At 37.4% G+C, this 20,227-nt stretch overlaps 1 pseudogene across 1 annotated transcript in view; it reads left to right on the forward strand.

Moving 5' to 3' along the window:
* The first annotated feature begins 15,505 nt into the window (after positions 1–15,505).
* Positions 15,506–20,227, forward strand: part of LOC309968329 (RNA/RNP complex-1-interacting phosphatase-like) — a 39,418-nt pseudogene continuing 34,696 nt past the window's right edge. Inside the window, exon 1 of the transcript XR_014327202.1 lies at positions 15,506–15,600. The product of XR_014327202.1 is annotated as an RNA/RNP complex-1-interacting phosphatase-like (transcript). The remainder of the gene's footprint in view (positions 15,601–20,227) is intronic.

Raw genomic sequence — 20,227 nt, forward strand, 5'->3', positions numbered from 1 at the left:
CTTTGATTTCATTGTTGACCCACTGTGTTTTTTTAGTAGCATGTTGTTTAGTGGTTTAATTTCCATATAATTGTTTTTTTCTCATTTCTTTTTCTGTGGTTGACTTCTAGTTTCATGCCATTTTGGTCAGAAAAGATGGTTGAAATGATTTCTATACTCTTAAATGTGTTGAGGCTTGTTTCTGTGCCCTAGTATGTGGTCAATCCTAGACAATGTTCCATGTGCACTTGAAAAGAATGTATATTCTTTTTTTGGATGTAATGTCCTGAAATTTCAATTACATTACTGTTCTATTGTATCATTTAGGTTCTCTGTTGCCTTACTGATTTTCTGTCTCAAAGATCTGTCCATTGATGTGAGTGGGGTGTTAAAGTATCCTACTATTATTGTATTCCTGTCAGTTTCTCCCTTTATGTCTGTTAGTATTTGTTTTATGTATTTTGGTGCTCCTATATTGGGTGTATATATGTTGATGAGTGTAATATCCTCTCCTTGTATTGATCCTTTGGGCATTATAGTGTCCTTTATCTTTCTTTATAGCCTTTGTTTTAAAGCCTGTTTTGTTTGATATGAGTATTATGACTCCCACTTTCTTTTCATTTCTGTTTGCATGAAATATCTTTCTCCATTCCCTCACTTTCAGTCTATGTGTGTCCTTTGCCCTAAAGTGGGTCTCTTGTAGGGAGTATATTGTAGGCTCTTGTTCTTTTATCCACTCTGCCACTCTGTGTCTTTTGATTGGAGCATTGATTCTATTGGCATTTAAGGTAATTATTGATAGATATATATTTATTTCCCCTTTAATCTTGTTTTTCCATTGATTTTGTATTTCTTCTTTGTCCCTTCTTGTTTTTCCTTTTGTGCTTCAATTTGTATTATAATTATGTTCTCTTCTTTTTGGTTTCTGTAAATCTATTGTATGTTTTTGATTTGTGCTTACCCTATTTTTCAAGTATAGTTTTCCATTCCTACATCTACTTGCCTTAGACCGGTAGTCATATAGACTCAAACATATTCTAGAAAAAAAGAATCTATATTTTGTTACTCTTCTGCACCACATTTTATAATTTTGATGTCTTCTTTTACATCTTCTTGTATATCCTTTTGCTGTTCATTGTGGTTATCATTGCTTTCACAGAATATTTTTGATATTTTTTAATCTGTGTACTGGCTTATTTAAGTTACTTACTTTTCAATTGTGATTTTCTCTTTCCTATAGATTCCTACTTCTTTTCTATTTAGAGAAGACCTTTCAATATTTCCTTTAGGATAGGTTTAATATTGCTGTATTCTTTTACTTTTTGCTTGTCTGAAAAATTCTTTATCTCTCCTTCTATTCTAAATGATAATCTTGCTGGGTAGAACATCCTAGGTTGCAGATTTTTCCCTTTCAGTATTTTGAATATATCTTACCACTCCTTTCTGGCCTGCAATATTTCTGTAGAGAAATCAGCTGATAGCTTTATTGTTCTCTTGTAATTAACTCTTTTTCTCTTGCTGCCTTAGAATCCTCTTTAAATTTTGCCATTTTTATTATAATATGTATTGGTGTAGGTCTGTTTGGGTTTCCCTTGTATGGGACCCTCTGTGCTTCCTGTACTTGGGTAGCTGTTTCCTTCTTTAGGTTTGGGAAGTTTTCAGCCATAATTTCTTCAAATACATTTTCAATCCTCTTTTCTCTTTCTTCTCCTTCTGGGATCCCTATTATCAGTAGATTGTCCTGCTTTATATTATCCCAAAAGTCTCTTATATTGCTTTCATTTTTTATCATTTGGCTTTCTGTCTGCTGTTCTGATTGGGTGATTTCCATTATTCTATCTTCCAGGTCACTTATTCCTTCTTCTGCATTATTCATTCTGCATTCATTGCCTTTAGTTCAGCTTTCATCTCTGGAAATAAATTTTCTAACTTTTCTTGACTCGTCCTTATAGTTTATAGTTCCTTTTTACAGTAATTTGCATTTCTGTTAATAGCCTTTCTAAACTCCTTCAGTATTTTTATTATCTCCTTTTTGAAATCAGTGTCTGTTAGACTGAAGAGGTCTGTTTCATTGTTTATTTTTTCAAGAGAATTCTCTTGATGTTTTAATTGAGAATTGTTCCTTTGATTCTTCATTTTACTTTTTTTCTCTTGCTCTATGGGTTGAGGAGAAACAGTTATCTACTGTGATCTTGGGAGACTATTTTTATGTGGGAACATCCCTGTGTAACCTGCATGGGTTTAATATATTTGGTGTGAGGGCCGTTTTTAGTATAGATGCCTGCCACCTCTTTCCTCAGTATATGCTGGCCATTATCCCCTTGATAGGAGGTGTGACTGGTGTTGTGGTGACCAGGTCCTGCACTGGAGGTTGAGCAGGTCCTCCCCTTAGCTCTGTGGTTGTCACTGCCTTGTCAGGGGCAGGATCTGCTCCCGAGGTGTTGGAGTAGAAACCCCAGATCTGTTTCTGAGCTGTGTTTGTGAGCTGCAGTGTGAGGTAGTCAGGATTGGATCACACAATGCCTCATGTCTCTCAGGCACTGTTTCCACAAGGCCACCAGTGCAGTGCGCTGAAGTCAGGTCTATGGACTGCAGTAGTTACGAACCTGGACCCACTCTGGGAGCTATGGAGGCAACTCAGACCCAGGCCCAGGCCAGCCCCCCGTGTGCATGCACCCACAAAGCCCACAGCTGCTAAGGCCAGATCTGTCCCAGCTTCAGGAGCACCCATTGTCTATTTGGTTGTCCCACAGGTGATGAATTTACAAAGCCAGAGGCAGAGGTATAAATCCATGGTGCACGCAGCCATGTTGAGAGATTTCAGCCCTGCTTCCTGAGTCACACAGCCCCTGGGGCTCAGCTGTGGTTTCAACCCCACCTCTGTGAGTGGGCAACCCACTGATGCCTGCTCCCAGGGCCTGCTGAGGTGGTGGTTGGAACAGGAACCCTCCTAGGAGGCAGCTGGAGTGCACAGGGCAGTGACACGTGCATCCATGTAGGTCTCTCTCTTTTCTGCCTGCCATAGATAGGGGGCTGCATTCTGCAGAAGGAGCAAAAGGAGCCTCTGAAGCTCCTTTTCTGTCCTGGCTGATCTCCCTGCCAGTGAGGGGGCTTCCCAGAGTGCGGTAACCTTCCCTCTTTTTCAGCTCCCTCCCAAGTGTGCAGGTCCCGTCCTGCTTCCTCTTTTTTTTCCTGTCATCCTACCTGGTTATGTAGAGATCTTTCTTGTCCTTTCAGGTGTTTGAGGTCTTCTGCTGGTGTTCAGTAGGTGTTCTGTGAGAATTGTTCCATTTGTATGTGTATTTTTGATGTATGTGTGGGAGGAGGTGAGTTCCACGTCCTACGACTCCACTGTCTTGAGTGGAGCACTACCTTTCAATTTGATAAGTCATTTATGAAAAACCTAGAACTAGTATATATTTAATGTTGAAGGACTGAACAATTTCATTCTAAGTTTTGCAACAGGGCAAAAATGCCCCACTGTAAAACTGTCTTCAAACCATATGATAATCTTTGTAAAAAAAACAAAAAAAAAAACCAAAATCAAACTGAAAGAAATCTAAATATATACAACAAAGTAAAGTGATCATGGCAAGATTCAAAATAAAAGAGCAATAGATATTTTTTAGATATCTATATTTTTAGATATCTATATTTTAGATATTTTTTAATTGGACATGGACAACATATTTCAATATAAAATTAACATAATGACATCATTTACAGTAGTATCAAAATCAAAATACTTAGGAATGAATTTGACAAAATAACTAAACTATAAATTACAGCTAGCTATTAACTACTTACTACTCAATAGACCAGTAACCTTGAAAAATTAAAATTTAAATAAACAGATTATTGAACTACATACATAGCTTGGAAGACTTTATAGCTTCATTTCAATCCCAGTCATAATCTCAGCAAGAAATTTTGTAAACTTGACAAACTTTACAATTTATTGGAAATGCCATTTACCTAGAATAGCCAGAAGTATTTTGAAAAATAATTTAAAGGTGGTCAGACACTTACCTTTTCACTTTCAAGACTTACTATAAAACTGTAGTAATCATGGCATTGGCATGAGAGCATTTTATTGTATTTGACTTATATTAAAATATTTAATTAAAAATCTAAAGAATATGGGCTTCCCTGGTGGCGCAGTGGTTGAGAGTCCGCCTGCCGATGCAGGGGACACGGGTTCGTGCCCCGGTCCGGGAAGATCCCACATGCCGCGGAGCAGCTGGGCCCGTGAGCCATGGCCGCTGAGCCTGCGCGTCCGGAGCCTGTGCTCCGCAATGGGAGAGGCCACAACAGTGAGAGGCCCGCGTACCGCAAAAAAAAAAAAATCTAAAGAATAGTGATGTGTAATTACAGTGACAGCTTCTCTCTCCTATAATCTAGCAAATTATCATTCCTTACATTTAAAACATGTCAGAAATATTATGTTTCATCTGAAGGGCATATTCTTGCTGGGATGGGTAAATTTTGATGTTTCCCTTTAATAACTGTTTTCCCACCATTGTATTGTGCTTCTCTAATATAACACTAAAAATGAGGCTGACAGAGACTCTTGCCTTCCTGTCCTCCAAACATTCATTTGTAGTTCATACTTCCTTGTGTACTCATCCACCAATGATATACTGGTTGGACAAAGAATTAATGATCCTCAGCACTACAAGCTGTAAACAGCATATGGAGACTGTGAAGAGCGCAAAATATTTTGATAACAGGGCGACTTAAAGAACGTGCTGAAACTGTGGCCAGAGCAATAACCAACTCTTTTCTCTGTAGCCCAAGGGGGAAAAAAAATTCACTTTTTAAAGTAAAATTTTAAATTTCACTGTAACTTGTATGTTATATCAAGATGAAGTAGAAACAGCCAACCTCTCAGGCCATAGAAGATGATTTAATCAGGAAAAGACTGAATTGTGAAATGAGTCTACTTTCAGTTCTTATTTAACTCATGTACTTTGTGAAGTTTTTCTCCCATACCCTTGGACCGGGTCTCTCAGGTTTCCAAATGTTACTGCTACCAGATTGCTACAGAAACTGTTTTTTTTGCCCCAGGTCCCTTCATACTGTCCTCATTCCACAACTGCAGGTTCTGACCATCTGGCAGGCTCCTTCTAAATAGTGTCAGTGTGTCATCTGTCACATCTCACATCCCCTGAGGATATCTTGAATAATTGCTCATCCTAAGCAATAATCACACCTCTTAAGGCCAAGAACAAGTTGTTTATATATCTGCACTGCCCCCAGCATTATCTAGGCATTTAAATTGAAAAATTAAATATGCATTCTACAGCTAGCTATTAACTACTACTCAATAGACCAGTAACCTCTAGGTATGTAGGCCAGATAATATTAATGCAAACTACAAGAAACCATTCCAGGTTATTTTGTTCTGGTGGGCATTAATCAAGAAAAGTGATATATCGCTTCGGGTACAGAGATGAATTATGTGGAAATGTTAGGACATCTTTGTATAACAGGTTTCCCTTCAAGTGACGTCTTCTTTTGAGCAATGAAAGTGTTGAGTAATGAGCACAGATTTCATGGAATTTTAAGAGAGAAAATTAAACTTAGAAGCCAGTCGTGTCCAAGTGTCCTCACCTAGTTCTCTCCTGTATAATCGAGCAAACCATTAAATCTGACCTTGTGTGACCTTCTAAGAACTTTATAAATATAATATCATATTGAGAATGAAAAGGTGTTCTAGCAAATCTATGAATAAAGAGAATAAGTTCTTAAACACCCCCAGATAATACTGATGACATTTTGCACAGGGTTGATATGGAAGCAGAGGTGTGAGGTTTGAGAAACCACTGGTGATAGCAGTAAAGCATCTTACCTAAAAGCTCTGACCCCCTTGGTAGAATGAATGTCGTATCAGAACAGAAAAAGTAAATATGTGTGTACATATATGATTACATATGTCTACATGTTGTGCTTTAACAGAAATGGTACTTTTCAACAATGGATTCTTTTCCACCAGAATTACTCATATTTGATTTTAAAACTAAATGCCAACAATTTGCTACTTGGTTTGCATCCCCTTGCCAAATTCATTGCCAATAAAATGAGTTGCAGGCTGCACAGAGGGGGCGCTTTCCAGTTGTCTTCCTTTGCCACAGCCATGGCCACCACACACATACACACAGGTCCACACCAATGTATCTTCCATCTCCCTAGCCGACAAAACCTTCGTCAGGGTAGATTCTCCGATTGCTGAGTCTGAATTGAGCATGGTAGGGACAATGGTGCAGGCGGTGGAAATGTCTTCATCATGAGATGACAGGAGTAAAAATTTTTTCTGTGTATAAAATGCTTTTTTTAACAGAGGGCAGAATATCTATAATTGTAATCCATTTACTCATTATAAAATATTTTGTAATTAGGAATTGAGTAACAAAATATTTTTAATTTTGCCAATGAATGTAGGTATCATTAGCCAGATTATGGGAAAGGAGAATTACATGTCAAAGCTATTTTGCAGCATTAAAATCCTCCCTTTGGGGCTTCCCTAGTGGCTCAGAGGTTGAGAGTCCGCCTGCCGATGCAGGGGACACAGGTTCGTGCCCCAGTCCGGGAGGATCCCACATGCCGCGGAGTGGCTGGGCCTGTGAGCCATGGCCGCTGAGCCTGCGCATCTGGAGCCTGTGCTCCGCAATGGGACAGGCCACAACAGAGAGGCCCGCATACCGCAAAAATAAAAAAAGTATGAGACACTGATGAAAGAAATTAAAGATGATACAAACAGATGGAGAGATATACCATGTTATTGGATTGGAAGAATCAACATTGTGAAAATAACTATACTACCCATAGTACTCTACAAATTCAATGCAATCCCTATCAAATGACCAATGTCATTTTTCACAGAAGTAGAACAAAAAATTTCACAATTTGTATGGAAACACAAAAAGACCCCAAATAGCCAAAGCAATCTTGAGAAAGAAAAAGGGAGCTGCAGGAATCAGGCTCCCTGTCTTCAGACTATAGGACAAAGCTACAGTAATCAAGACAGTATGGTACTGGCTCAAAAACAGAAATCAAGATCAATGGAACAGGATAGAAAGCCCAGAGATAAACCCACACACATATGTTCACCTTATTTTTGATAAAGGAGGCAAGAATATACAATGGAGAAAAGACAGCCTCTTTGATAAATGGTGCTGGGAACACTGGACAGGTACATGTAAAAGAATGAAATTAGAACACTCCCTAACATCATACACAAAAATAAACTCAAAATGGATTAAAGACCTAAATGCAAGGCCAGACACTGTAAAACTCTTAGAGGAAAACATAGAACACTCTATGATATAAATCACAGCAAAATCCTTTTTGACCCACCTCGTAGAGAAATGGAAATAAAAACAAAAATAAACAAATGGACCTAATGATACTTAAAAGGCTTTGTACAGCAAAGGAAATCATAAACAAGATGAAAAGACAACCCTCAGAATATGAGAAAATATTTGCAAATGAAGCAACTGACAAAGGAGTAATCTCCAAAATGTACAAGTAGCTCATGGAGCTCAATATCAAGAAATCAAACAACCCAGTCCAAATTGGGTAGAAGACCTAGATAGACATTTCTCCAAAGATATACAGATTGCCAACAAACACATGAATGGATGCTCAACATCACTAATCATTAGAGAAATGCTACAATGAAGTATGAAAACTACAATGAAGTATCACCTCACACCAGTCAGAATGGCCATCATCAAAAAATCTACAAACAATAAATGCTGTAGCGGGTGTGGAAAAAAGGGAACCCTCTTGCACTGTTGGTGGGAATGTAAATTGATACAGCCAGTATGAAGAACAGTATGGAGGTTCCTTAAAAAAGTAAAAATAGAACTACAATACAACCCAGCAATCCCACTGCTGGGTATATACCCTGAGAAAACCATAATTCAAAAAGATTCATGTACCGCAATATTCATTGCAGCTCTATTTACAATAGCCACGACATGGAAGCAACCTAAGTGTCCATCAACAGATGTATGGCTAAAGAAGATGTGGCACATATATACAATGGAATATTACTCAGCCATAAAAAGAAACGAAGTTGAGTTATTTGTAGTGAGGTAGATGGACTTAGAGACTGTCATACAGAGTGAAGTAAGTCAGACAGAGAAAAACAAATACCATATGCTAAAACGTATATATGGAATCTGAAAAAAAATTGTTTCTGAAGAACCTAAGGGCAGGACAGAAATAAAGATGCAGACGTAGAGAATGGACTTGAGGACATGGGGAGGGGGAAGTGGTAAGCTGGGACGAAGTGAGAGAGTGTCATGGACATATATACACTACCAAATGTAAAACAGATAGCTAGTGGGAAGCAGCTGCATAGCACAGGGACATCAGCTCTGTGCTTTGTCTCTACCCAGAGGGGTGGGATAGGCAGTGTGGGAACGAAACTGAAGAGGGAGGAGATATGTGGATATATATGTATGTAGAGCTGATTCACTTTTTTAAAAAGCAGAAACTAACATACCATTGTAAAGCAATTATACTCCAATAAAAATGTTAAAAAAAAAAAAGGAGAAATGAGGCTTTGGAATGAAGGCCTGGAAGGATTAAAAACTTAGATCCTCCCCCAGTGATTGTGAGGTTGACTGAGCAGAAGGAGACTGTGGTTTTGCCAAACAATTGGAGGCAGACAGTTCACAAGTGTAGCCACACACTTGGATGTTTGATTTTCTCCCTATAATATTACAGCTGGCCTAGGCCTGGAGAAGTCAGTTTAAAGAATATGTCCAGAAGTAAGTGTAACTGGGCTGAGACTGTGAAAGAAAAACAGGCACAACACTTTCTTAAGCACTAGGAAAAGAGAGGTTGGAATCAGAAGCCAAGGGATTTAAAATATAGAAACAGAAATGAGAAGATGATGGAAGGAAGTCGAAATGTGAATGGACTGGAAATCCCAGTAAAGAAGAGCAGGCATTGTGGGGACTTGGACCACAAAAGGGGGAAGTATGGTAAATGATCCTAAACTTCCTCTCCAGACTAATTTTATATTATTTAATTAAGTTTCATAATACCCACTGAGATTTTTTCATTAAATTTTATTATACGTATACATCCACAAGGAAAAAGTAATATATTTACATTGTTAGACATTCTCAGTCAAAAGCATGTTAAATATCTCAGTCCATGCAAACCTTATTTTATGTCACTTTGCCGTGTTTGGTTGTTGTCTACAATACAAATTGTAATTGCGTGCACAATTCTCATTCCACTGGGTGTTCACTCTTGTGTCTTTAGAAAATTAAACGTTTAAGTCACCAAATTGATGTCTGTTTCTTTAGCATTGAGCAGAATTCAATAACAGGGACTCCATGCTCTGTCAGTGAAAATGCTTTACCCTGCTTGTAGGGATGGATCTATTTGAGCCTATAATTAAATCTTACACGGGCTTATTCTGACATATTTACTTTTAACAATTTAAGAAGCCAATATTACCCATTATTATGTATACATTATTGATCTTTTGAATTTTAGTTTTCAACTCCATATCATGGATTAAAAATATAGAATTTTATTCTAATAGAAAAGTTATCTTCTTTATTTCCTTTCAGCCAGCCTATTGTGAGGCTAAAAAATGGTCAAAATCAAACAAATATACAGTGTAAATTACCATGAAATGTAATAGATTACCACCAATATTTATCAATATTTACAATATCTATCAATATTTAATATATACACCAAATTTGGATTTAAATATGTGTGGGTTTAAATATATGTTTAAATTTCAGCACCATTTCTTATTTATGAACTGTGTCATCTAGAGCAACTACTCATATCTCTAAACTCTCTATTTCCTCATATGTAAATTGCATGTAATAATACAGGCCTCAGGGACTTCTCTGGTGGTGCAGTGGATAAGACTCCATGCTCCCAATGCAGGGGGTCCGGGTTCAATCCCTGGTCAGAGAACTAGATCCCACGTGCATGCCACAACTAAGAGTTCACGTGCCACAACTAAGGAGCCCACGTGCTGCAACAAAGGAGCCGGCCTGCCACAACTAAGGAGGCCATCTGCTGCAACTAAGAACTGGTGCCGCCAAATAAATAAATAAATAAATATTTTAAAAAATAATATAGGCCTCAAAGAATAGTGGTATTTATTTGTCAGTTATTAGTAATAAATTGATTATTATTGATGTGGAACTTCTTAGACAATATATTTTATAAGAAAGATTGATATATAATATCTTTATAAACGTTACATGATTGAGCTGAGAATTCTGAAGATAGAATATACTATATTCATCTTTAGTTTGCATTTTTATGTAACAATGTGCATAACTTATGTGAATCATTTTTTTTTCATGTTAAACTGAGAACTTCAAACAATGCCTAAGGAAAACCACTCTAAGAGCACAGTGATGGATTTCTTGAAGTGTTTTGTTCCCCATCAGAGGAAGAAACAAAGTGAGACCCAAGAAGATATAAGAAATAAGTAATCTGTTTAAGAACAAAAAAATGGCACTATGTTGGAACATAATGTGCCAGAAAAAATGGATTTGAAATGATCCAGAATCTAGGCATACACAGTAAAGAGGAAAAAAAATAGATGTGCCATAATGGAAGAGAAAGATTACAGAAAAGGCAGTTCAGGAAGCACATTTCTATGTTGTTATCCTATTTTCCTTTCCCTCTTTTAGAAGTAATAACTCTCCCAATTAATTTCTATCTATGCACATATTCACTGTGTATTATTTAGAAGAGAATCAGTTCCATATTTTAAAAAGGGATGAGATTATAAAAGGAGGAAAGTGTAATGAGGTAGAAAACTGAAGGGAAAAAAACACGAAATAAGATTAGATAAAGAGAAATGAAAAAGAAACCATATAGTTGTATCTTAATACGTTAACCAAATAATTTTGCTGCAAAAACCAAAAACTGGCTAGGCCAAAATTTAACAAAGGGCCGTTTTATGTAAAATGTTTCTTCACAAGTAAAAGTTTATGAAATTCTGAGATCGTTCAGTAGATTAGATATATCTGCAAATCACTATCAATCAAGCTGAAACCTCTGTAGTATGTACTTTTATGAATATTATTTTTTAAAAAACAAATTCACCCCTATGAAACAAGAATAGCTCTTTTCTTCTCTTTGCTTAATAAAATTAACAAACAAATACACATATATAGGAAAAAAAAACATGTAAAGTGTGTTCACTGCATGACCCAGTTGTGCACACAGTTGAATATCTTTCCTGTGTCTTTCTTGTGTTTTCCTGGAGAAAATACTTCAGTGCTTCCTTTGTCTTGTTTTCTGTAACTATTTTTAAATTTTCCCCAAATGATCCAGAGATCTATTCTCCTTCTAGAATTAGACTTTTTCCCAACCATAATATTTTCTTGCAGATGGTTCTTCTGTTACACTTTGAACTGGTTGTTCTCCACTCATGCAGCAGTCTTCTTCCTTGAACTTCCATTCATCTTCAACTTAGGACTTCCTCCACTACGTCCCATCCCTTGTTTCCTGATCTTCATGCTTTCCTGTTTTTAACTCAGTAATATTGCTGGAGTCCATCCCTCAGTAATTATCTTGGGTCTTGGTGTTGAATCTTTCTTGGATTCTTTATCAAATTGACTGGGTAATGGCCAGGATGCCTTAAGCAGTCACTCTGGGTGGTAACTTCTCTGACCAGCTGTAACAGTTATTACTCTTTCATTGCATTTCTGCTTCCTGAACATGTATTCAAACATATCATCTAGGATTTTCTTCTCTTTCAAAGAGCTGGAGGACTGGAGTTGGGTATTTCTCTTCTGCCAGTGACGTTAGGCTTAGATAAATTCCAAACTGTTTGGCTCTGGTAAAAGTTTCCCTTGAGGGTGTACTTTGTTAAGAACAGGGACATGTGGGCATATTTCAGAATAGTGACTTTTCCCCTCCCCCTGCCAGAAGTATGAGAGAATTTTTCCTCTATTCTTCACAGTAAGAATCTAATGGGACTCCTAGAGGTAAAACGTATAAAAGATTGGGGCCACATGGAGATTTTAACTCTCAAGCTAGTGCACACTGAGCCTCTAGCACTCTGTCAATACAGTTTGTGTTCCTACTGGGATTGGCACCAGTGATGGGATTCTGTTCCACTTCTGGGTTTATACTCCCAATAAGCTGTGATTCTCTGTATTCTCCTATTTCTCCAGGTTTAGGGGCAGCAGTTTGCCTTGTGGCTTTAGCTCCCTGATGACTCTAAAAAGAGTTGCTGCTTTTCAGTTTATTCATCACTTTTCCTGTTGTGAGGAAGCAAGTAACAACTTTCAGGCTCCTTACAATTTGGACTAAAACCCAGAAGTACAATCAACACAATACACAAAAGTCCTTTTACGAATTTTTCTCTTAGATCGTCAGTTCATCTCTTAGATAGGTCAATAACAGTTATTTCCTATGTGACTTTTAAATCTTTTCAGTGTTAAAATGCATGTTTCATTTTATCCTTTCCCCAAAAGGTACATCTAGATAATTGTTCAATTTTGCTGACTTTTCACCAAATCAGTATTCTTAATCATTGTATTTAGGAACTGGGTCCAGAATAATTCTCTCACTGATGATGGCATTTATTAATCCATTTGGGAATTTTGTTCTAGACCTTGCTAACTGTAAAGACTTGGGCGAGGTACTGAATTCTACACAAAGCGGAGTAAGATGTGATTTCCACTTTCAAGGTCGTAACAGTCTATCGATAAGTTGCCAAGATACACTTGGAATGCACAAAGTGATAAAATGGCAATGCATTAGTTTCCTGTGGTTCCTATAGAAACATCAGAAACCGGTGCCTTAAATCTATAGAAATTTATTGTCTCACAGTTTTAGAGGCCAAAAGTCCTAAATCAACGTGTTGGCAGGGCTACATTCCGTCCCAAAGCTAGAACGGAGCATCTATTTTTGCCACTTCCAACTTCTGGTGACTCCACGTGTTCCTTGGCTTGTGGCTATACTGCTCCAGTCTCTCTGGGTCACACAGCTTCTTCCTCCTGTGTTCGTGTTTCTCCTTTTCTGTCTGTCTCAAAACTGTTTCTCTCTCATAAAGATAAATGTGATTGCATTTAGGGCCCTCCTGGTTAATCCAAGATAAGTTTTGCCTCTCAAGATTCTTAACTTAATCACATCTTTTGCCATACTAGGAATAATTCAGACATTCTGAATATAAGGGCATGGACCTATATTTTGGGGGCCATGATTCAATTCATTATGGCCAATAAAACACCAAAATCTATAGAAATAGAGAAAGAAGTCAGGGAACCCCCTGCTTTTAAGGTAGGTATATTTAACCTGGCAGAGAGAAAGAGTTTTAATGTTTTTTTGTTTTTAAAGACAAAAAAAATCCATGCTGAGTGATTACTTCTGTGTCTCTCATAATCCTAATCATGAATACATGTTATTTAAACATCACAAAATCTTAATCAGCACATGATTATACCAAGTGATTTGTAGCTGAGTTCAAGAATTTCAAGGACATTATAGGATTATTCTAATTTCTCTAGTCATAATGCTCATAGGTTATAAAGTCGGGACTTCCACCCACATTTTTCTGACCCAAAGCTCATGAGCTTTTAAGAAAAAAGAATATGATAATAATAATATTCGTATAATTAGTGTTAACTAGAAGAATATGTTTTCTTTTATCTTCAGAGTATGATGTGTTTACTCTAAATTTGTTTTCTTTTCATTAACTCAGAATTTGAGGGCAGCACTTTTTGGATTATTCTACTAGCTCCCCAGTTATCATTAGAACTGCTACTACACTCAACTGGTGAGTCAGTAAAAGCCGGCTTTAAAAGCAAGAAGCTTTATGCCATGTGCCTATGGGGCTTGCTGTCAGAGCAGTCCTGACACATCCCATAGAAGCAGAGAAAATGGGAACCTCTGAGCCAGAGGTAACAGCAGAACTGATGAAATGAGCAGCTGTGCTCACCGGCTTCAGTAGCATCATCATTTCTTCCTATTTATTGTTATATTCCTACTGAGGATAAGAAAAGACTTTTTGAGGTAGGCTTGCCATCAATCAGTTCCAGAATGCTTGGAGGTGAGGGAAGCTTGGCTTCTACATGAAGAGCAAAGAATCTACATGCCATAAAGCTGAGCATCACATAGGCTGTTTTGCCTTAAATCATAAATGAAGATCAAAGTAGAGAAGAGATTTAGTGGCACAATTTGATAGATCCTTGTTTTTTTGGAAAATAAATCATATGACAAACTAATAATAGAAGACAAGAGACTTGAAAACTTAAAGAAAACTGGGCTGTTTATCTCCAGTTATAACATTGTTTGATGAAATTATTTTGAGGTTTTAGTAAGCTCTAGGCTTTGAGAGATCAAGCTATAATCCTGATAGATTGACCCTTTCTAATTTGTAGTTTTGTTTTCTTGTTCTTCATTTTGTGATGGCATGAGTACTTCTAAGCCACTAGTTGATAAAATGAAAAGACAAAGAAAAATAATTTTAATAAAGTGAACCTTGATCTAAATTTTGTACACTTATTAAAAATAGAGAAAGTTTAATTTATGGCCCAAGAGCTATCAAAGATGGTCATTCTTTTCATGGCTTTGTTTATCCTCATTTTGTAGCTTTAGTGTTTGGAATATAATAATTCCTTAATAAAGAAAAATGTGGTAAGTCTAAATACATTGCGTTTATAGGATCTTCAATGTTAACCGGCAGGCTCAAGACCTTTTATGTATTCTTGGCCTCTCCTCTTCTCCAAATTTCAGCCTAAGCAGAGGCACAGCTTGTTAAAGGGAATTTATTTTGGCCGCTCCTGCTCACAGCTGATCCTCATTAGGGAAAACAAACCTCACTTTAAAAAGAACTATTGAGGTCTAAGGAAGAGGTCAATGTAAATTAGTTCACAAAGTGAGACTTCAATTGTTACCTAGTAGAGGGGCAGGAAGTCATATAAAGAGACACCAATTTGAAAGAAAAGGCCTAAGGCCTGTTTTGTTCAAAGTTAAGCCTTTAAGTGAGTTTCTGTCTCTCCTGCTTTCTTTTTTCTCTCTCACACATGTTTACCTGCCTGTGAAAGAGCACAGAGATCCTTTTTGAAGTCTATTTTCATGCACATCTGTGAGAATTTTGGCTTTAGGTCTTACTTCAAAGCTTTTGTACCTAATGATACCACAGAAAGATGACTCAACAGTAACAGCACACCCTCCCAGGAAGACATTTCCATGTGATATAATTTTTGATGTTTAATAGCAGCATAAATTTTCAAAAGGCAAACAAGGTATGTTAGGTGCATGTGAGGAAAGAATCAACTTCCCTGTGCCAAAGAATGATACCAAAATGGTAAAATGAGCTTCTGACACTATCTTTTCAGCAAATCTCTACTAGAATTTTTCTTAGCTCTAAAAAATAACACATTTGAAGTGAGCAAAAACTCTCCCTGATCCTCTTTTCTTACTGAAATAGAAAAGAATGCATATGCCAAAACAATGTCCATATACCAGAACCTGAGGCTCTATCTGTTCTAACAAAGTTATCACATCCATCATGGCAACTTCAATCAGGGCAACTACTGGGCTGAGCTTGCAGCGGTCTACAGTCACCTTCCAGGATCCATCTGGTTTTTGCAAGATCATTGCTAGGTAACTTAACTGGGGATGTGATAAGGACCACCATCCTTGCATCTGTTAGAAAGTCATGGCTGATATAAATCTCCTAAACTCTATATAAAACATATATGATACAATTTTTATTTATATATTTTTACTTACTTTCTCATGACAGGAACAGTTTCAGAGGCTTCCATGTGGCTTTCCCTATTTTGGTAGTTATCTACAACCAAGGACCCAATCTGGAAGTTGTACTAACTTCCAAGTATGTTAATACCAATTAAACATTCAGGGTCCAGGGAAATGACCATCAGGTGGTCTATGTGAGTGATTTATTAGCTGTCTCCCATATGCCCCCATACATATAGGAAGGCCACAATAATGTTTCAAAGTATTCGTAGTTCAATAACACAGAAACTCCATAACCTATACCAACAGTGCTAAAAATATGAGTAATCCCCATCTCCCAATTTATAGTCAAGTGAGTAAATGGCCATAATTTTCTTGAGGAAAAATGCAGCAAATCATTGCTTTGTATACATGCTATGGTATTGCAATTGTTCCACTTGGAACCACTGTTTAGTGGGCTCTGATTCTGAACAATGGTCCCCAGTCTGAAACCTATGCAAGGAATCATGACATATTTATTAGGGTGGCTATCCTCAGATGCCCAATCACCAAACCTTGATTTCTTCTGCTGGTTCAAGCTGAGTAGTGACTTTGTCAGACACCAATCTATTTCGCCCCTAGGGAGGTCATATTCTATTAACCATCCTTGTAAGACCCTGTGTATCTGGTTCCCAGGGCTATTACTCCAACTTTGCTAGTGATCACAACATATGTGGTTAAGTACCACCTGGGTACTGACAGTTAACTGCTGCCACCTAGACTCTACTATTTTAAAGTCCATTCATGGACATTGTTTTCAGCTAGATAAATTCTGTAACAGTATTTTCTATCTCCAGCCCTAAAATGAAAAGTAGAGACACTACTGAATTTTTTTTTTTTTTTTTTTTTTTTTTTTTTTTTTTGCTGTACACGGGCCTCTCACTGTTGTGGCCTCTCCCATTGCAGAGCACAGGCTCCGGACGCACAGGCCCAGCGGCCATGGTTCATGGGCCCAGCTGCTCCGCGGCATGTGGGATCCTCCCGGACCGGGGCACGAACCCGCGTCCCCTGCATCGGCAGGCGGACTCTCAACCACTGAGCCACCAGGGAAGCCCCTGAACTTTTTAATGATGCTTCCTGTCTCACCAGGCCATTCATATGGCCTTGATAAATTTGTGTCCTTTGGGCCTTCCCAGGGAACATAACCATCATGCTTATCTTCTGACTGTACATATTACATCCATTCTAGCACGTCTACTTCTCTGAACTTTTTAATTTCTTTATCCATCATCTGACATTGCAGTTCATGCACTTCAGTTTTGTTCAGCTTGGCCACTGTGTGTACCATGCCACTGGGAGCCACCTTATTAGTTTGTACAATCTCCTGAGGTTCTTTCCAGGACACTAAATCCTTTATCTCCAAAGAATATTCTCAGGTAAATAAATTCTTCCTTTTCCAATTCTATGTTCCAGTCCCTCTGATAAAGAATTTTCTAACACAGTGCCACTCATACATCCCAGATGGCTACTGATACATGTCAGATAGATTTGCAGCATCTTTAAATTACAGTACCTTGTTTATGAAGCCAAGTGCATCCTCAGTTGCTTGATATTGTGACTTAAAACCTAGGTATAAGCCAAGTGGCCAGGAGGGAAAGTGAGGGCAGATCTTGAGTGGTATATCTGCTGCCTTTCAGGATTATTGAGATGACTGCTCTTAGCAAAAAGGAATGGAACACTTCTGCAGGCTTAGAAGAGTCAGAGGAATCAAAAGAATCAAAATCTTCAGAAGCAATCATCCGCATGTCTAGATTCTGTGTGTTAAAGCTTCAGATTTTCCCAATGGGGGCAATGCCCTTGGTATAACAAATCTGCCAAGTTTAACCTCCTTTGAAGTTAGTCGCACAGACTAATAAATCTCAGGCCTCATGTTTGGCTTTCTCTGCACTCCTGCTGCAAAACGAGGGCTTCTTTGCCTCTACCAAGGAGTCCCTTTGGCTTTCACATCTCATTTTTAATTCATTCTTATTTTCTTTATCATTCTATTATCATTCTGTAGAGAAATTATAGCCCATAAGAGTGTGACAGAGAGGGGACTGGAATTATAGAAATAGAGGAAGGTATTAATGGTCTCCTTGCTCCTGGATGAATTCATGTCCACGTTTGTAAGAGTGCACTCTCACTTGTGAATCCCATCATATCACATCCTTTCCCAAATCTCTTCAGGATAAACCATATATATATATAACAAGACTGTATTATCTATTCCCCACCGAAATAGTAAACTCATTTCCCGTTGCTCCCTTTTGTGGCATTTTAAATTCTCAAAAAATATGTAAATATAGAGAAGATCAATAATTATCAACATATGTCCAATCGTGTTTTGGCTCTGCCCAAAACACGATTACTTTAAGGTTACTTTAGGATTACTTCAGAGTTACTTTAACCCCTGAATAGTATAGATGAAAATCCTAAACATAACATTTCATCGGGGAAAAAATAGCATAAGGACTAAAAAAATACAAAATAAGACAAAAGCTTTTCCAGCTATCCACCCACAAATTTAACAATAAACCCTTAATATTAAAAAATCTAGTCAGTGTATATATCTGCATGATGTATCATAATTTATTTCCAAAGTTGTTTTATTGAAATCAGAATCCCAACAGGGCTCAGAATATTGATAGCTTGGTTGATTATTCTCTTGTCTTTAAATCTGTAGGTTGTCCCTCTCTCTTTTTTCCATGACGTTTATTCTTCCTTGTGGGTGGTCATTTGCCTTGTAGAGTTAACAAAATTTTGCATTTTTCTGTGTGTATTCCTGTTTTATTTTTAACATATTTCTCCGATTTTCATGTTTTTCTTTTTTAACAAATTAGTGATTGGGAACTACAGTTTTGATTCAGATTTGATTGGTAAGAGTTCTTCATAGTTGATGTGCTACACTTCTTATTTCTTCACATTAGGGAGCACATAATATCTGGTTGTCTCAAGTTTTATGTTCTTAAAATTAATCACTAGGTTCATTCACTTAAAATCCCCCTCGATGTGTTATGATTCTTATTTAGATGTACTGTTTTCTCTATGGTTTTGAGTGCCCACAGCATACTTTACTTATATAGCATTATAAGAATTATTTTAAAGAAATAAAGCAATTAACAAGGATTAATGTACAAAGATGCTTATTATAGAATGTTTGGGGATAGAAGAAATTAGAAACACATTTAATATCAAGTAATAAAGGCACAGATAAATTATGTGGTACTTGCATAAGATGGAATGTTTTGTAGGTATTAACATGCTTTCAAAAAATATTTAATAACATGGAAAATGTTCTTAATGTAATGCTACATCAAAAAGTGCTGAAGACACAGATTGTTCCTTAAAAATATACAAAAGCTTATCAAATGTAATTTCAAGAGCAAAGAAATAATATGTAATTTTAACTTCCTAGTGTTTCTGAGTGTCTGTAAATATACTAAATTTTAATTTAGGATAATGGATAATAAGAACCAATATTACTAAATATCAACAAACTGATTTGTAATTATATATGGCTGAATAAAGTTGTTTCTTTTGCCCTTTTCTCAGTAATTTGGTGCCAACAACAAAAGTAAAAGTTAATGAAAAATATTTTAAGTGCATCTTCAGTAAGAATAAAAAATACTTTTTAGCTCTCAAAAGAAGATGTTGTTAGCATAAGGAAATATGACCAAACTGAGGAAGAACTGTGAGATCATAAGATTAACAATACAGACCTCAATAACACAAAACAAAGTTCTAAAATTAGGTGACTATCCTTGTGTTTCCTGAATTAAAATTTGGGAAAAGGAGCAGGTTTCTTCAGGAGAGATAATGAGTGCTAAGAAAACACATCAAAACCAAATTGTATGGATAAGGTTTTCTCGTATAGAATTGCGGCATAGCAACCAAGTGAGGACAACTCGAAATCCCCATAAGAATGACAAATAAATTCTGAAGGATCCAGAATATGTGCTATGAAGGTATTTTGAAAAAGTTATAAATCTATAAACAGACATGAAAAAGTCTCTAAATCTTACCATCAAATAGAAAGCAAAATCCAAAACAATTCAGAATATTAGTCCAATGTTTATATTTCCATCAATTTGAATAGTTTACATTTAACAAATTTCATGAATTAAACATATAGACAAAACATTCATATTATTTTTATTTTAAATTTTGTTTTGGGAGTGGGGGAGCTTGGGAGCTGCGGAGGGGAGAGCACAGCAACAGGGGTGCGGAGGGCAAAGCGGAGAGATTCCAGCGCAGAGGATCGGGCCGACCGGCACTCACCAGCCGAGAGGCTTGTCTGCTCGCCCGCCGGGGCGGGCGGGACTGGGAGCTGAGGCTCCGGCTTTTGTCGGAGCGCCGGGAGAGGACTGAGGTTGGCGGCGTGAACACAGCCTGCAGGGCGTTGGTGCGCCGCGGCTGGCCGGGAGAGAGTCTGGGGAGGGGTCTGGACCTGCCGAAGAGGCAAGAGACTTTTACGTCCCTCTTTGTTTCCTGGTGCACGAGGAGGGGGGATTGG

The sequence above is a fragment of the Leucopleurus acutus genome (assembly GCF_964270905.1).
Source record: "Leucopleurus acutus genome assembly, chromosome: 11".
NCBI lineage: Eukaryota > Metazoa > Chordata > Mammalia > Artiodactyla > Delphinidae > Leucopleurus > Leucopleurus acutus.